The 19,232-nt window shown below is 38.0% G+C and overlaps 1 protein-coding gene across 1 annotated transcript in view; it reads left to right on the top strand.

The window, feature by feature from the left end:
- The window catches only part of LOC139125244 (centrosomal protein of 63 kDa-like), a 513,301-nt gene extending 494,743 nt beyond the window's left edge, over nt 1-18,558 (top strand). Inside the window, exons 7-8 of the mRNA XM_070691341.1 lie at nt 13,052-13,507; nt 18,532-18,558. The gene's annotated coding sequence lies outside the window, so the exon portion shown is untranslated. The remainder of the gene's footprint in view (nt 1-13,051; nt 13,508-18,531) is intronic.
- The last annotated feature ends 674 nt before the right edge of the window (nt 18,559-19,232 follow it).

The following is a 19,232-nucleotide window of genomic DNA, read 5'->3' on the forward strand; positions in this document are numbered from 1 at the left end:
ATTACCTGGCAGATTTTCTGTCAACAAATGCTAAGCTGCAAATGATTATGTACTTCTCCTGCAATGAACACATTTAGGTTTCTGAAGGTCAAGTCGTCAGGGGAGACTTACTCCTTCCTGCCAAAACTGCTTCTATGTAGAAACACGCGTGTCCGATCCCCGTCTGGGGCCCTCTAACTTACCCAGGTAAAGGTTATCCGACGCTGAACACTGATCAACTGTATAATACATCTTTCAGTTTGGAATGCCAAACTGGGCAAAAAGCCCTTGTAAAATTTACAGAGGGCACCCCCAGACAGGATCCTGCAACTGGCAGGTGGCTGTAAGGCCAGGGTTTTTAGTATTTGCCCCCCTGTCTAAGGGAACCACTGCTGAGAAACGACAATCTATTTTGCATTTACACTTTAATGATTTTCTGCAAACTTAAACCACAACAAAATTCCCTCAGAAATTGACACAACATGTAAAGCACATCAACTCTGTCGCCGAGATGTACTACCTGACTTCTCCGACTCGTCGAACTTTTTTTCTTTTTCTGTAACTCCTACAGTTACAACCGCATCTACAAGCACATACACAGAAAGGCAGTTTCACAATAGCACACCTCAAATGTCTAAAAGTTTCCTCTCCAAAAACTGCAACGGTGGGCATCACACATATAACCTTACTATAAGCTTACATTCAATCCCTCACAGGGAGAAATTCGTCACCATTTAGCCGTGGCCGTGACCACAGTTACTACATCTTCCATACTCTCGCAGGGAAGATAGGGTGGGCATCGCATGCAGCCACCTTACTCTACATTCCGTCCCTCATAGGGACTACATCATTCCCTCGCAGGGTGGGCATCGCATGCAGCCACCTAATATATATTCCGTCCCTCACAGGGACTACATCATTCCCTCGCAGGGAAGACAGGGTGGGCATCGCATGCAGCCACCAAATATACATTCCATCCCTTACGGGGAAAAGAAAAATTGTGGGCGGTGTAAGAAACTGTGCAAGAAACTCTTAGACTTCATTTATTAACTCGTAATTATATGCATTTTCAATTCTCTCACATGAAAATAATGGGACAACTGTGCCCAACGTGGGCTAAACTTGTAATAGTATAGTTTGCCGTACAGCTAAAATGAGTAGCCCACTGCCATACACAAATTGTAATGATGAAGAGCTATGTCACTGTCATCATGGGTGTGCATCCATGCTGTCATATGGTCTTTGTAATATCTGACACAAAATCCATCCACAATACGCGGCTCAGTCTAAAAATACACGTACCTGAACGCTTTCTTTCCGAGGGGTTGGACATCCCCACTTATGTTGGTGGACGCAATACCGGCAAACACACGTTGCACAGTAAGGGGGCTGAGTGCCGGGCACAGGTGGCCATGAACGCAGAAACTGCCGGAGCTGGTCGTTGAGTCTGGAGCTCTCCATGCGCTTAAATGCCTTGGCAGTCGCCGAGGTTGCACTGTTTGCATGAAGGATGGAAGCTGAAACCATCCTGAGCTCTTTGTCGTCAGCGCCCTGGCAGTGTGAGGAATGACACCTTATGTTCCCTGGGGACTACTTTATACTTTGTTGTATTCATGAAAATTTATGAGTTCACACCTGGCGGAATATTTTCGCTATGTGCTTAGGCTTTGAAAAATAGTAGTGCTAAAACGGGCCCCTAAACCAGCGTTTTCGAAAATTGCCCGTCGGTGCATTTGAACGTACCTATCTAAACCATAGACCCTCGAGAAAGACCGAAACAGTCCAGTTTGTTTCAAAGACCGAAGACCAAGTTTTGATACACAGATAAAGTGTGGGTTTGTAACTCACCTCTTGGTGAAAATAAGTTGAGATTGATGATGAAAGACATCTCTGAAGCAGCACGTTTGGGTATGATGCACACAAATATTAGGGCGACAGCGCACCGTGCACTTTGCGGGAGTCGAGACTCGATATATCGTAGTACCGCTTTTTTAAAATGAAGATAGTATTCGTTCATACACAAATAAATTGACACTTCCTTACAGTAACGGTATGTCAGATATTATTTACCCAAGTTTGGGCTATAACAGATCGGGATGTCCGAACGATGTAGACCAAGAAGTTCAAAATAACAATGGGATGACTCTTGGCGACTGCGACGATATTTGACATCAAATGCAACGAGCAGTGTCAGCGTCCAGCTCTCTCTGCATCGGGCAACGGCTTACACTAATCGAAGAAACGGAACGGAACGGAAGGCCATACAAAAAAGGAAATTTGTTTCTATTTTTTTTTTGCGATGCGTGTGTGACAGTATGGCGTACATTCAAGTTTGCTTGCGCATACTTTGCTTTAATGAAATAAAATTTTAAAACATCGTAAACCTACTGCCCATCGACGACGTCAGTTTAATATAAAGGAAAATGAGGGCAACTCCACACATCGGCTCTACCAAGTTTGTTTAACATTACGATATGGTGAATAAAAGGATCATTGCATTTATTTTGTGTGGAATACATGGCGAGACACCGGTGAATCGATAGTGCTTTGACCCTAGTCATGTGATCTGGGTCCCCGGTAAACCCGTTTGTTGATTGAGTGATTCGTCTTAATGGTGTTTCGGAACTAAAAATGGGGTTCCTTCATCAGTCGCTCTCTTGTTTTGTATCCCCTCTGCTTGGTTGTGTGATAAAGTCATCTTCGTCCTCGAAGAGGAGAAGCCAGATTCGTTATTGAGAGAGTTAGCCACTATTGACTGACTCTATAGTGAGCGATCCGGTGTGTGGTGTCATATTATAATTAACGTGACCCAGCATCGACCAGAGTTTCTGGACGCTTATACGGATATTTGTTTTAGGGCATATTTTGAGCGTTGCTAGTGCTCGTTATGTTAACAGTAAATGTTGTACTAATCTGACTAGTTTGTTTTAGGCATTTAAATCGATTATCCGAACTTTTGGTTTTGTGTCAATATTTCATGGACTTTTAATAGATTTCGGGTCGATATTGGTGCCTGCTTTCCGGTGTTTGAAAAGCATATTGTCAAGGGCTGTTTCGAGAAATAAATATATAAATCTTATTTCTCTGTGTTTAGCCATTCCCAGGTTTCATGGTTTCGTTAACAATATTTGTTGTAAACGGCCTTTGAATCGGTTTCGTCTGAGGAGAGTATTAGTTTATATAATTCATGCCGCCGTCTTTGATTAGTTATATGGCAGCTTTCTCAGTTTTTGATTTCTTTTTTGTATTGCTCAGCAATCTTTTTAGTTGGTTGATTTGGTGATAAACAGGGCCCGCCAACTAAGCTGTTCGTGCAAAAAGGTGTTCGTGCGCAGTTTTTCGGCGGGCGGGCAAATTTCAAAACTAATCAGCGGGCGGGGAGAAAATATCGATATTTACTGTGGGCGGGGAAGAAATTTCAATACTTTCAGCGGGCGGGGAGAAAATTTTTGACAGTGGGCACCGGAAAATACATAGAGGGAGGGGAAAGCGGCGTGCTTGATAGAACTTGAGGAGAAATTAAGCGCCTAACTTAGAGGGGAGCAATGTTCCAAGTATACTGCTAACTGCTCGCACGGTTTTGCGTTGTTCTGGGGTGCCTTGTGGGCATCTAGTTGGCAATGGGAAATTTCAGTAGTGGGGAGAGGGCAGCGGGGAGCTTGAATTGTTGTGGGGAGTGGGGAGCGGGCAGACTGTAGATACGGAGGGCAGTTGGGCATCAAAATTCAGTGGGAGGGCATATTTTCAGCGTATGCCAGTGGGAGGGCAGTTACGAACAGCTCTCACTTTCCCCTCCAAATTTTAGGTCAGGGTCAAAAATAAGAAAAATCGGCATATCAGCCTTCAAAACATGTTTGTGATGATTTTGCGAAATTCATGAAATTTACCAGTTGGCGGCACCTGTTTTATACGATAAGTGGTGGCGTAAATGGAGACAAATTTAAGCAACAAATTGGTTTCAGGCACTAACTTTGATGAAGTTTATTTTGTCCCAATGGTTTCCGTGTAAGAGCCGTGGTTAAAATATGATATATTTTGTACACAAAGATAATGGTTGAAATGATCCATGTTTTTGCTGGTTTTTTACATATGAGGTAGTCGATGGATACCCCGGAGGGTATTCTCGTGTTTGCTAGCCCTCGACTTAGATCAGTGTCCGTGCTTGTAACGTGACCTAAGAAAGCAATCAATACGCAAGCAAACTTGAATGTACGCCATACTGTCACACACGCATCGCAAAAAAAAAAAAAATAGAAACAAATTTTCATTTTGTATGGCCTTCCGTTCCGTTCCGTTCCGTTTCCGTCCGTTTCTTCGATTAGTTTAAGTGTAATCTGCACAACTGTTCATCACAGTTGCAGTCATCGCAAGTAAGGATTATTTTGAAACTGCTTGTTTTCTGGTACAATTAACGTCCAAATTATCCATCAAAAATAGATCCTGTAACTTCACTGTGCCACCACTGAATGTCGCGACGGTATGCGGTATGCAGAATGAGACAAATCTATTTTTAATGTGCCAAAAAAGCCAGGACTATTGTTCTTATGTAAATTTACGAAAAAAATTTATACTTTTTCTTTTGATTTGAACTCTTGACCCATTTCTGTGTGTGCAGCTGGTATTTTTGATAAGTATCGTTCGTGTGCATGCGAATAAAATGCAATGTCGATATGGACGTAATGCCTATTTATCGTAGGATACTGTGTGCCTGTACGGAATCCCAACTTATAAAAATGCTCGGTCTCGGGCGCAGAATTTCGACGTTCGATCTCTCAGACGTCCGTTTTCTGCATTTGGCGCTTAGAGTGATGAAAATACCAAAGTAAGACAATAAATACACGCAAGTTGATATAATATAATAGCAATAAAAACCCCTTCGCAGTCGGGTATACACTCGATTTGGTACAATTCGCTCCATATAGCACTCGCCTATCGGCTCCTGCTATATGTCGCGCATTGTACCAAAATCTCGCGTATACCCTCCTGCGGCGGGGTTATTGCTTAATTATTCAGAAATCAAGGATATAACCATTGTGAAAATCGCTTGCGACTTAATATATGTGGCGTTACGATGAAAAACTACTCGTAGTCTATTTATGTAGCCGCTCCTCTGCCTTGTTGATTATTCACAATTCGACTGGTTCTTCCTTGTTGTTGCCATAGTAATAAGACTTTTATAATTCTAATTCTGGAAATTGAGCCAAATCCTAATCCAAATTATTTAAAATTTATTCTAACGTTACTGACTTTCAATAACTAACGATACCACGTTTCTCCCAATCGATAGCGTAATTTTATATCGTAATAAGATAAGTGCACTAATTAAATAATAACACATGAGAGTGAGGGCAATATAACGATTTATTGCCTGCCCAAGGGATGGTGGTCATGATCGAAATACTGATGATGCCCTCGCCTACGGCTCGGGCATCATCAGTATTTCGATCATGACCACCAGCCCGAGGGCAGGCAAAAAATCGTTATATTGCCCAAGCTCTCATGTGTTATTATTTTTATTACACCGAACAAACAAACATGCAAAGAAACAAAAACACAAAGACTTCTTCCAGTACAGTTCGCCTTCTGAGTCCGGACCTCAGCGTAAAATGTTGTCAGTGCTGAGTGTAGGTTGCCGCTAAAGTTTGCCAATCTCCTCGGTGGCGTATCCAAATTTGTTGCTTGCATAGTCGCTGAACACAGAAATTGCATCCCTTGTTGCCATTTCGTTCGTTTGCTGTTTACTTGCATCAAAATAACGTCTAAATGTGCCGGTGACAGCTCTGCATGACGTTTCGCAGCAATAAGTTGCCAACTGCAAAGTACAACAAGCGAACGACAATTTGTTTTGCGCAGAAAGGATGCGCAGTAAGTAAATGACGTCATCCATGTAATATCAAATGCAGAGGGCATCATCAAGTACGCAGAGGGCATCATCACATTCGCAGAGGGCATCATCACATTCGCAGAGGGCATCATTACGTTCTTTTACATGTCACGTGAGTCGTGTTTAACCAATGGCAGTGCACGCTGAATGAGTGAGGTGTAATAAACATCTTTTGGATACCGTAACTAAACCATTTCAAAACCAGGGATGAATAACGTTTCAAACGCATAGACTTCAAAATAATTTCTGATGTTTATTTCTCGTTGATTCGATAATTTCAAATCACGATCGTCCTTTGTTTGTTATGTGGTAATTTTAAACTTACGAGGGGGCTATCTTATCGAAATGTAATAAAATCAATTACAAATGTGATTAATCAGTCAAACATTAATGTAACAGCACAGAACCATAAATTTGCAATACACAAACTGACCAAAGATGTAATAAAAATCAACTGTAAATGTAATAAGAACTTCATGGTGTTTCACAGTCTGTAGAGCAGCTGAATGGCGTACTACTCCAACAGATGGTCAGTATGAAGTAGGTTCAGAAGTATTTTGAGCTGTGAATTAGATAATCTCAATATTAATTTGCCTCCGTCATGGGCGTTGTTGGAGAGAGGGCGCTGCCACAGCCACGACAATTACTGACGGTACCAACATTGCAACTGAATTTAATGATCTCGTAGAACTTGTGGGTGATCAGGTGAGACAATTGATATTATTTTACAAACAGAATATTTTGAATTTAAATCTATTTTTCAGTGTCTACTTTGATATCATTTATGAACTCACAAAAATGACGCTGAGGCAATTCTCCTTTACATAAACTTATTATCTGCCAAAGTAGATATTTTCATTGTGTGACTCAAAGTATGCATGATTTCATTGAATTCAGTAGTCAATAAATTGTTAAGTGGAATATTGTGATTATCAGACGTACCAATGATCGGCTTACACGATTACGATTATGATGTGATGTCACCTGTTAGTGGTGTAGAAAATGGCACTTGTGATGTGATTTCACCAGTTAGTGGTGTAGAGGAATACACTATTGATCTCATGCAGATTTAAACCAACAACATGTTCATTTCAGAATAACGGAGAATGGAATTTGAAGATCAAGAGTATAAGCGTTAACCACAAGGAGAATACTCATGCACTTCACTATTGTCAGATCCGCAGAAACAGTCTGCCATATTAGAGTTTGGGTAGGTCTTGACATAATAATAATAATAATTATATAAGTATTATATAGAAATAATAACGCGAATAATAATAGGTTCAATTTTCCGTGAAAATTTCATCATAAGGGTATTTTGGGTCCAAAAAGACCAAATATGATATCGATTTCACTGCCCCATGTTTCCATGGTAACCATTTTAGGGGTTGAAAATTTCAGTTTTTCTAATATCCAATGAAAAGTTACTTTGATTGATATGAAAATTATCTAGCGGGGGGGGGGGGGTTGTCAGAGAACACAAAAAGCAGACTTATTTTAATGTTTTGAGTTGCCATGGTAACTATTTTGGGATTGAAAATGTTACTTTTTCCGTAATTCCTATTAAAGAACTATTGATTGGTGTAAAAATTGATAATAAGGTTTCTCTGGCTAGCACACCAAAACAATCACACTCATTTTTATGTGGTGTTTCCATGGCAACCATTCAGGAGTAAAAATTACAGTTTTCAAAGATTAATAAAAATAATAATAATAATAAAGTACATTTGTAGTGCGCCTAATCTCTGAACAGAGCTCTAGGCGCAATAGTGACTATACAATATAACAGAGGAAATGTTGAACCACCGGGACTGGAGACTACGTAAACAAAAAGGATAAACTACTGTTTAAAGAGAAAAGTCTTGAGGGAACGGCGGAAGGAAAGGGTAGAGTTGGAGTGGCGAAGGTCAGAAGGAAGTTTGTTCCATAATGAAGGCCAATGTAAGAGAAAGATCTCTCGCCAAAAGTCTTTGTGGAAACTCTTGGAATACTGAGAAGTCGAGAATCTGAGGAAGAGCGGAGTTGTCTTTTTGGAGTGTATTGATGTAGAAGTTCAGAGAGATATTGCGGTCCTGTGCCCGCAAGTGAATTGAAGCAAGTACATACAACTTTGTAGTGGATACGAGACTAATAGGCAGCCAGTGTAATTTTTGCAAAAGGGGTTGAACATGATCATACTTTTTAGCATTACAGACGAGACGAGCGGCAGCATTTTGCACTCTTTGCAACTTGTCTATAAGCTGTTTAGGGCAACCAGAAAGGAGACAATTGCAATAATCTAAACGAGACAGAACAAGTGCAGAGACCAACGTTTGAGTAGCCTGTACGGAGAGAAAGTGACGAATAGAGCTAATTTGTCTAATTTGAATGTATGCAGCTTTGCAAATATTCTGCACATGTTCACACATATTCATGTTAGAGTCGAGTGTGACTCCTAAGTTTTTGACACTGGGGGCGAAAATTATATCAAAATCGCCAAGAATTATGGATGAAGGGAGAGATGATTTGGCAGCTTGTCTGGGTGAAGATATAAGTATTGCCTCTGTTTTACTGTCATTCAACTGGAGTTTATTCGATGTCATCCACTGCTTGATTGCAGTGATACAACTTTGCACAGATTCAACAGTTGATTTTATTTGATCGATTGTGGGTTTCTTTGTATAATTGATTGTCATCGGCAAAGGCGTGGTGATTAATGAGTATTACGAGACGAGGCTACAAAGAGGGTCAGTGTCAAAACAAATAGACCAGGTCCAAGAATTTAGATTCCATCTAAAATCCAGGAATCACAGAATGTGTTATATCAAAGGAATATTTTGGTTAGAAAGACCAAATATTCAGGTTAAAAACCAGTAATCAACAGAAATATTATACCAAAGGGTTACTTTAGGTTAGAAAGACAAAATATGACATCCATTTTACTGCCTGTGTTTCCATACTAACCTATTTGCGTTTTAAAATTTAATGTTTTTCTAAAATCCATTAAAAGTAATCCCAGTTACTATGCAAATGCTCTCCTAAGTGTATTTATGCAGCATGAACTCCATGTTCATTTTTGTTTTATGTTGCTATAGTAACCATTCGGTAACCATAGTTTTTTTATTTAAAACCATAGACTCTCGAGAGGGTCTATGTTAAAACATAATTCACTGTTTTTTATTTATTTTATGGATTTCTAAGTAACAACTTTTAACATTTGTTCTATAATAATAATAATAATAATTGTAATTTCTTTGCCTTCATTCTAGAAAGAATAATAAAGATAATGTATATTGAGGCCATTGTTGGTCAAAATTATGTTTTCCGTTAATTTTAGTGTGTTAGAATTAATTTAGTTTTTCAAGCATTTTTAATGTGTTTCATGCAGTCATCCCAAATAAGTGTTATATGAGTATAGTACTAACTTATTATGCATTTATCGAATTAAGTTTATGCCTTCAAATGAATTTTATGTGCTGAAATTAATTCTACTAGTATCCAAACCCAATCCTCCTTATCACCCATTGTAACATTATATCATCACAAGCAGTAACTAGTAGCGCACACTTTTTTTGTTGTTTTATTTAAAACATAAATTCACTGGTACTTATTTATTTTATGGATTTATAATTAACGACGTATAATAATGCTTCATTTTATAATAATTTATTTTGATTTCTTTGCCTCATTCCAGGAAGAATAATGAAGACAAATTATTTCTGATTGTTTAACTAAAGTAAAATTATGGCCATGTAGTGGTGCATTATTTTTGTGTGACCTGGCGTGACCCCATAAACTCTATGATTCTGATGATTAGCTAGATCTCCCCTTTCCATGGTAGCAATGGCTAAATTTGAACAGGTCCCTGTATACCTTGAAACACTTTTTTAAAACCAGCAGGCCAAGACAAGGGGAAATATTACAAGTTAAATGTTTCATGTTTAATATTGCCCAGGGCTCGAAATTAACTTTTTTCCCTGGTAGTCCACTTGGGCAACCATATTCTGAAGTTGGTAGCCCGGTGACACTGGCTGGTAGCCCATGCATATTTAGATCAGGGGTATCTTTTTTCATTAACCAGACAAGAAAGGGCTATTTTACAAGGTTCTGCCCATGAAGTGAATTTTCTAGTCTTTTGATGTGTATACTTGCACACCTTTAATGCCCAAGGAAACAGGTGTAATGGACGACAGTGGGACTCAAAAGTTTTGTGACCTATAAACAACCCGTTTCACTCTCACAGTTGTATGCAAATTTTAAAAGTCGCCATGACAACATGACAACAATATGGCCTTTTCAGCACTGAGATATACTGTACCAGGGCTAAAAATAGACCATGGCCCTTCTGTTGGGAGGAGGCATAATTTCCCTGTCATTGTGATTGATACATTATTATCAAAATGCAACGAGAATGCGTTTTTATTGGCCATCGTTTCCTGTGCCTGTCATTCAAGTACGTCAGTTCAGATATGGAAACTTTGTTGCAAAGTTTCACCGCACGGCCGGTCGTCTCCAGAACAAAGTCATACTATGGCAAATTTCTATGCCCAGCTGGGTTTGACTGCATTTATCTAGCTCGTCCCAAAGTGACGGACGCATCTTTCAACCTTTCAGCTTGGTGAAAAACGCATTTATTGATTCGCCAAAGGCCTGTGGACTCGCTTATTTTTGCACAAGTGCTACATGGACATAGGAAAAAGTTGTTGAATATTCACTGTTTCAGTGAATCCGCCATGATGAGAGTTCTCAAATCAAAAACTGATGCCGAGCTGGAATACAAAAGTCTTCTCATTAAATTACGTCATTGTTATACAAGAGTTAGCATTCCAAAGTCTGTCACCCTGATTTTTTCAAAGTTTGGAGAAGGCTGAGCATTTCCATCTGAATGATTGAAAGACGTGAAACGCAAAATTCCATCGTATCGTATCTGGCAATATGTACAGTAGAAATACTGTATACCGTTGCTCCAGGAACGTGTAAGCTTACACTCCACATAATGGCCACAGGCGGCGTGAACTTTCTGAAAGGATTTCCTAAACGTCCCACTTGTTACCTTAGGGACTCCCTTGTGATGTCCTGAAAAGTATTCTCTGCAGTAATTCCAGTTTCTGTCAACATGCAAAGCTCAACGACAAGATTATAGCACGAGACGTAGAGTACAGACTACACATTCACGCGCAGGTAAACTCAATTGCGCATGCTCATATTGGCAGACTACATCGGCAAACGAGTGCGCATGCGTGAAGGTATATTTGCAGCAAATACAATACATGGCATAGACTCTCCACAGTGCTGTGCCTTATTTGTGCACGCCCACGACTGCCACGATAGGCCTGCATTCGAACACCTCTTTTTCAGAATTTCCACAGCTTCAATGAACTGTTATTAGATTTCTATATATACTTATAGCCCCTAAACTTGTAATAATAATAATAATAATAATAATAATAATAATAATAATAATAATAAAATATCTCTATAGCGTATAAATCCACATAAAAACAGTGATCAGAGATGCTTAAAATACACTTTAAAAAGTACATGTACATAAGCAGTTTAAAAATGTCGACAAAATTGAATTTTCAGGTATAAAAAAAAAACTTAAAATCAAATACCATCTAAAAATCTAATTTAAAAATGTAAGTCTAGTATCATAAATGAAACAGAGTTCAATGCCACTCTCGTCAAGTAATTAAACACCCATTAACTTTGATTGACCAATTTGTCAGTTATTTTGTTCCTGTATCAAAGCGATGATTTTTTTTCCACACATTTACAAATAGTTGCATGTTGCTCTGCCTGTTTGACTGATTCCGATCTATCTACGAATGAATTCAAGTTCAGACGTTACTTCAGTTGTCAAAAATAACAATACATCATACATACAAGACACTGTTGATAAGCTACGGGGCAGAAATCATTCGAAACTTACATTTTAACATTTACCCATACTCATTTCGACGAGCTGTTATCGTATTTTCTTCCGGTTAAAATACTGAATTACCAGAAAAAATCGATTTCAACTTATCCAATTCTATGATGTCACATGTTTTACTAAAATCTTTTAAATTTTAGAAAGACCAGTATCTAAGCTTTCTAAAACTATAAGATATATGGCATTTCAAGCCAGTTTACTTCATCAAGGAAAGAATGTTGTACCCCTACCCCTAGCTTTTGCACACCCCATACAGATACACGCAATTCAAAATTGACTCCAGAGAAGTTTTGTATAGTTAAATATCTAATGTTAACCCTTTATTGTTTAATAAGTCGGAATAATAAATTTAAACACAAACAGCTGTCAACATTTTGCTTAATAAAAAGTAAATCACAGTTGTTACATCGTATTTGGGTAAAAAAGAAAATCAAAATTGTCAAAAAAAATAAATTTAATGTCATCCTCTTCTATGTACACAGATTTATTTTGCTAAACTTGGTGTTTCTCATAAGTAGCAGTATCTGAACGTCTCAAAATGTAAGGTTTGTGCTATTTCATGCTAGTTTACTTAATGTTGGGAGGCACTACTACCCTACCCTACCATTTTTCCCCATTTTTTGCGGTTCATGCAAATCAAAAACCGGTGCAGACAGGTAGTACATCCCAAAAATATCCGATTGTTAACATATCATTGCCAGTTAAGATGATGCAAAAACACAAAAAAACCAAGTAGTAGCTTTATGGGGGGTGCACGGTGTGCCCCTCAAGCCGACTAATTGCACCTTCAGTTCAAGATAAATCAAAGCCCACGTTGGTAAATGTATATCACGGTCCTTCCACATATAGAGGGACTGTGATTACATGTTATACTTGGAAACTGTTGACAAGGCCTGCTCTGTCGGTGTACTCCCTAATGTTTAATTATCATTTCACTGACCGGGTATTCACCATAGAGGGTCATTTGTTACAGTTAGAACAACCAATTTGACCAATCTATGACGAGTTTTAGTTTTGATGACAAGTTCAAAAATAAATGCGTACGTTTTGACATTCATACCTATTGATCACGGATAAAAGCGAATTTCCATCGGCTGGAAAGATCATGTACGTTTAACATTATGGTCCGGTCTTGGCTCATTCAGTGTATACAAAAGCAAACAAATGCAAACAAAATCAGTGACTGGCCTGCGGGGCGTTTGAAAGCTTATACCATTTTGACCTTCTTGGTACCTGGTAGATACTTACCTCTATTTAATATTTAACCATCGCAGCCCCAGTGAAGTCTGTAGTACTGACTGGTGGAGAGGATAGTACTACTGTTGAAGTACCCAAACCTGCTGAAACCTTCACGTACACCAGAACATGCAAAGTAGACAATGTTAAACCAGTTCCCAAGTTAACCTGGACATACTCTATCACATCTGATAATAATCTCAATGTCGCTGGTGAGCTACCTGAAAATTTGTTCATGGGACCTCTTCCAGATGATGACCTTCTGGAAGGTGGCATCAACAACATCAAGGTAGACACCACATCTTCAGAAAATGGTGACAGTACCAGCAATGTAGCAAGTGTCCTTACTGTCAACTACACCTCCAGTTCAGATAACGATGGTAGCGCTGATCCAAGTCTCAAAATTATAGCCACCTGCAAAGCCTCACAGGACTTATATGATGGTGACAATCTTACTATGGAAAGCAGCCAACTTACAGTACACGTTATACCACGTAAGTACCATTTCTGTCTAAGCATCTGTAAGCACGCTCTCATACACAATGGTTTCAAGCATCCGAAAAATCTTCTAAGCTGAAATTAGGACCTTTCCATTGCTTTGAAGGGGTAACTCAAACAGAAAGCTCTTGACGTCAAGACAATAAATGCTGTGAATTCAGAAATGTAATTTATGTGTATTCTTTCACTCACTCTCGAAATTTTGTGTCAAAGAGCAATATCCTTCTTCTTGAGATGCAGAGGACATTTGGTTGATAGTAGCAAAATTTCAAATTTCTCTCACCTAAGGCAACCCAACCCAACTTCTTGCACAATCTGCTACGAGGTGGTTCATGAAGTGTTGTGTCCACTAATGACATCAATATTTTCTTATAATATGGCAATAATTATCAAAAGAATGAAAAGACAAGAATGTTACACCTATACATTCCCTTGAAATAATTTGAATACTTTCCAGAGGGAGCAGATTACCCCGATTTTTGTTCATTTCACACCCTCTTGTCGCTGCTTGTCGTCACCATGACCCCGTTACCCTATTAACTTCGACCTTGTCACACTTCCCCTGTGACATGAAAACACTTGAAATAAATCATACAACGTGCCTGTGAGAATTGACGTTTTTTTCTGTGAGAAAATCTGCTTGCTTCAATACAATAATTTATCCGTTTTGATGCGCTAACTGCATGCACCACGGCCTAGCGCCGTGGCAACGATTTGCCTTTTACAATAATACGATGCCTGCCTTTTTGTCATGAATGGTTTTGGCAAATGGTGGGTTCTCACCGGCATTACTACCTTCTATTAAAAACCTTCCGAGTACTGTGAACATCGAGCAAACCCGACGACGTGCTTTAGAGATAATGATACAAGTTTGTCCCCTCAATTATTTGCCAAAATAAAGGTGAGAGGAAGTCGAGGTGACTAATGTAGAGGGTTGGGGTGACCATGGCTGACAGGATGGAAACGTTTGGCGCCCTTATTTGGAAACAATAACTCAAAGCTAGCTGCAATATCGTTTGTCCGCAAGGAATTCATCCACAGTCGGCCGCGACTTTACAATGTTTGTGAATTTGTGATTCATCGATTTTTGTTCTCGAAAAATAGCGTAACTTTGTCTGCGGTAAATTTTTAGGCCTATGCTATCTTAGAAATCGTGTTACTTTATGGAATGTACGTGTAGATCAAGATGTCGTCTGGCATTTGCCCGGGGCATTTGCTCCGTTACACGAACGTTGGCGCATTGTAGTGTTCCTCGCTCACGCCACGGTCAACCAGAAAATAATTCACAATTTGACCATTTCGCCCTGATAATATTCCAAAAAATGTTCAAAATTTTAAACGCATAAGCATTATCGAATCTTCTTTGTTTGTACTTGTGATAAGTATAATGTTACCTGATATATTTCTTTGTTCAGCTCGAAAAAACCACTCCTGACGTACTATTATGTTGTCAACACTCGTCTTCCATTCGAGTTGACAATCATTATGTCACGAGTATTCCCTTCACTGGACGAATAAAGATATTAGGGAACAATATTTATTATCCTCTGTTGGCTTAATTAATTAGATCAAATCATATATGTCTAATAATACATACTCATAATATTCACTCTCGGTCCATCTGAAAAAATGCTCACTAGACTCTCAGAGTAAATAAGCAAATACGCCTGTAATACAATTGTTTATCAAACTTCTTTTACGCCAACCACTGGAAATGCTTTTGGCCGAGTTGATGTATTAATGTGAATTTCTCATAGAATCTTATCGGTTGACAAAACTATGAATACATGAAACTCGAGATCTTCATATTACCTAACACACTTGATCTGTCAAATTGTTGTTTGGTTGGCTGCTAGGCTGGTTGACTGTTTGGATTGTTGGTTGGTTGGTTGGTCGGACGATCGGTTTGTTTTGATTTAGACTTCCGTTTCATGTCATTTTATTTTATGTTTTATACTTTAAATTTAGAAATCAGCCATATATCTTAAAGACCGATGGCGTTCCAGTTCAATGTTCAGGATGTTTAATGGTGTTATCGTAATAAATGGAACAATCACTAAATTTTCACTTATTACTAGATGGTAAACGTGTGAAAATTGAAATAATAATATATTTCTTCAATTCATCCTATGTACTATGTATGTTACTGTTGCTAAAAATTACTGATATGCGTCGTATTAACCTGGTACACTGTGCTTTTTGCTGTGATCACACGAGTTACAGATAACTATGAACGTACTGAATTTAGATCCATAATGATCAGAATTGAATTGAGAGTGCACCTCAAGAAATACCCTACAACCCTGTTTAAAGTATTTTCTTTGTGTTTTTAATTTTTTTAAACTTTTACATTAACTTGTATTTGTTTAATTTTCTTTACTTTTATGTTCAACTTTTTTATCGGTGTTCGTAATTCTAGCTTTTATCAAATTTTCATCTCAAACTTTCCTTTTTACAGGTGTTCCTACCACTACCACGGTTAATCCTTATACCGGTAAGGAAACTTACACTAAGTCCTCATAACCAAAAAGAATAATATAGAAATTTTACCACAGAGATCGAGACAACCATATTCTTGTTAATAAGTGTGATGTGTATGTCATAAATCAGAAGGGGGGTACAATGTACATGACCTTTAAAACGTGGTATCACCTGTCTATTTTAGGCATATTTAAAATTATACGTTATATTAGTGTTTATAGACTCTTCCCGGGATTAGTTTACGTTCACCTTTGCATTTCTTTAATTTAACTATGTTCAATTGGACGAGGACTGTTCCTATTGTTCTTTCCAATTTGTAGTTTCTCCTCATGTGTTCTTCGTTGACGCGTCGTCGACTAGAAAATGATTGACAAATCGTACACGGCATATCTATATTATTCCCATAGTAGATCAAAAGTTAACTGTCGAATCAACATCGAAAACTTCTTTATGTTGCAAAAAATATAACGACTTTTTGTCTGTGTATGTAATACGTATATTATTACCTAATATCTTTCATTGTTCAGCTCATAAAACAATTTTGAAGTAATGTAATCGTGTCAACACTCGCATTATTTCGAGGTGACAGTCATAATGTCACGAGTATTTCCTTGGCTGAACAAATATAAATATTGGGGAATAATGTGGCATTATCCTCTGATCATATGCCTTGTAATATCTATTCATAATAATTAATTATCTCGGTCCATCAGAAATAAAATCAATATTCAACGGCCACTCAAAGTAAGTAAACAAAGGCCGCAAGTAAACAATGCTTTTCTCCAACCTTCATCCAAAACAACTGCCGAAATGATTTAGGCTTAATGATGTACTTATGTGAACTTCTCATAGAATATTATCCATTGATGGAAAAATCCAAAGATTGCATAAATACATGCAACTCGAGATCTACACACCTAACACAACTGATCTATTATTTAGCTGGCTACTTGGCTCTTTGATTGTTTGTTGTTTGGTTGGTCGGTCGGTCGATTGGTTTTGCATTAAACTATCGTATCATAATATTTTATTTAGCTGTGAAGACTTATAATCTAAAAATCAGTCAAATATAAAAGCGATGAAATTCGTTTCTTCGCTTCGATAAGTGTGTATGTGCGATATATGATAGTGAGTATGCGTGCGTGAGTGCTTCACGAACTCTACAACGTGTTGAGCGGTCTCAGTCAGAAAAATGTAACAACTTAGCCGGGAGTGGAGATTTAGCCGAGCGGTTCTGTCTATGGCCTCTCAGCTAGGCGACTGATGCCGTATGTTGTGGGTTCGAATCTGATTGAAAACTAGCCGTATTTCTACCCTGGGTTGGTAACACTGCTGGTGGACAGAATTGTCCCCGAGATTATCGTTCGCCCAGTTAAAAGCGATGATGAATTTCGTTTCTTCGCTTCGATAAAGTGTGTATGTGCGATGTATGATAGTAAGCATGCGTGCGTGAGTGCTTCACGAACTCTACAACGTGTTGAGCGGTCTCAGTCAGAAAAATGTAACAACTTAGCCGGCTATTGAACCACTCTTTTTTGGGAGTGGAGATTTAGCCGAGCGGTTCTGTCTGTGGCCTCTCAGCTAGGCGACTGATGCCGTATGTTGTGGGTTCGAATCCGATTGAAAACTAGCCGTATTTAAAGAGCGATTGTAATACTATGTGAACACATTATGGAGTATCATGTCAATGAATCACTAATTTGCATATTTAATGAAGGTTCATAATAAGGTGCGAAATGTCAAAAAATTGTTTTTCAAACAATGTAACGGCATGACAAAGATGTTTAGTATAGAATGTCAATTCATTGCTTATTTGCATATTTAATGAATTTTCGTAAGATGGCTGATAAGCCAATACATGGTTCATCAAATTTCATGACATTTGGTACAGATGTTGTGCTCACATAGCTTTAATAGTGAATAGAGACATTTATCAGTGTTATGTTAATCATTTTTTAATTTGCATAATTAATGAACTATCCCGATTTGAGTGATATGTCCAGAAATACTACATCTAATTTGATGAAATATGGTATAGAAGTTGATCTCACAGTGCTGTAGTACAATTCAGTGACACTTAGCAGTGTAGTTTAAATTATATTTTAATTTGCATACATCATAATTGGATAATAAATATTCGTTTTTAGGATGAATGTCAAATGTGGTACGGTGAAAATCTTTTAGTGTTATAATAGAATGAAAAATGTTTGGCAACATCCTGTCGATTAATTACTACTTGAATAATTTAATGACCGTCTGTAATTAAAGTGGCAGCCCAGACTGATTTTACGCTCTTTACCACCATTAAGCTTGTTCTTGGTCATTAAGCCTCTGTATTGCAGTATTTTTAATCATAGACCCATTTTAATGGACCAGTAATCAAAGTTCCAATTAACAAGTGGGGCGTGTGTCATCAACTGTGACTTGTTAGTCTTTCCTTTTTTAAACGTTTATATTAACGTTTATAAGTTTTGTTTTCTTAGCTTTTTATTTATTGGTGTCCTTAACGGAAGCGATGTCAACATATATTTGTTTACAGGTGTTCCTACGGTAACAACTGCAATGGGAAACCCTTATACTGGTAAGGAAAATGACTTTAAGCCCTCATAACAAAAAAGCAAAATCAAGAAATGATTCGACTAAGTACAAGACAGCCATGTTCTTGTTTTCTGTTTTATGACCTGTTAGTATTTCCTTTTTAAACGTTTATATTAACGTTTATATGTTTTGTTTTCTTAGCTTTTTATTTATTGGTGTCCTTAACGGCAGCGAATGTCAAATGTGCATTTCAAACTATTTTGTTTACAGATGTTCCTACGGTAACAACTGCAATGGGAAACCCTTATACTGGTAAGGAAAATGACTTTAAGCCCTCATAACAAAAAAGCAAAATCAAGAAATGATTCGACTAAGTACAAGACAGCCATGTTCTTGTTTTCTGTTTTATGACCTGTTAGTATTTCCTTTTTAAACGTTTATATTAACGTTTATATAGTTTGTTTTCTGTTTTTTTTATATAATTATTATTATAAACTTTATTTTTTGTTTTCTTAGCTTTTTATTTATTGGTGTCCTTAACGGCAGCGAATGTCAAATGTGCATTTCAAACTATTCTGTTTACAGATGTTCCTACGGTAACAATTGCAAACGGAAACCCTTATACCGGTAAGGAAAATGACTTTAGCCCTCATAACAAAGAGCAAAATCTAGAAATGGTTCGACTAAATGCAAGACAACCAT

This window comes from Ptychodera flava (assembly GCF_041260155.1).
Source record: "Ptychodera flava strain L36383 chromosome 3 unlocalized genomic scaffold, AS_Pfla_20210202 Scaffold_25__1_contigs__length_14229661_pilon, whole genome shotgun sequence".
Lineage (NCBI taxonomy): Eukaryota > Metazoa > Hemichordata > Enteropneusta > Ptychoderidae > Ptychodera > Ptychodera flava.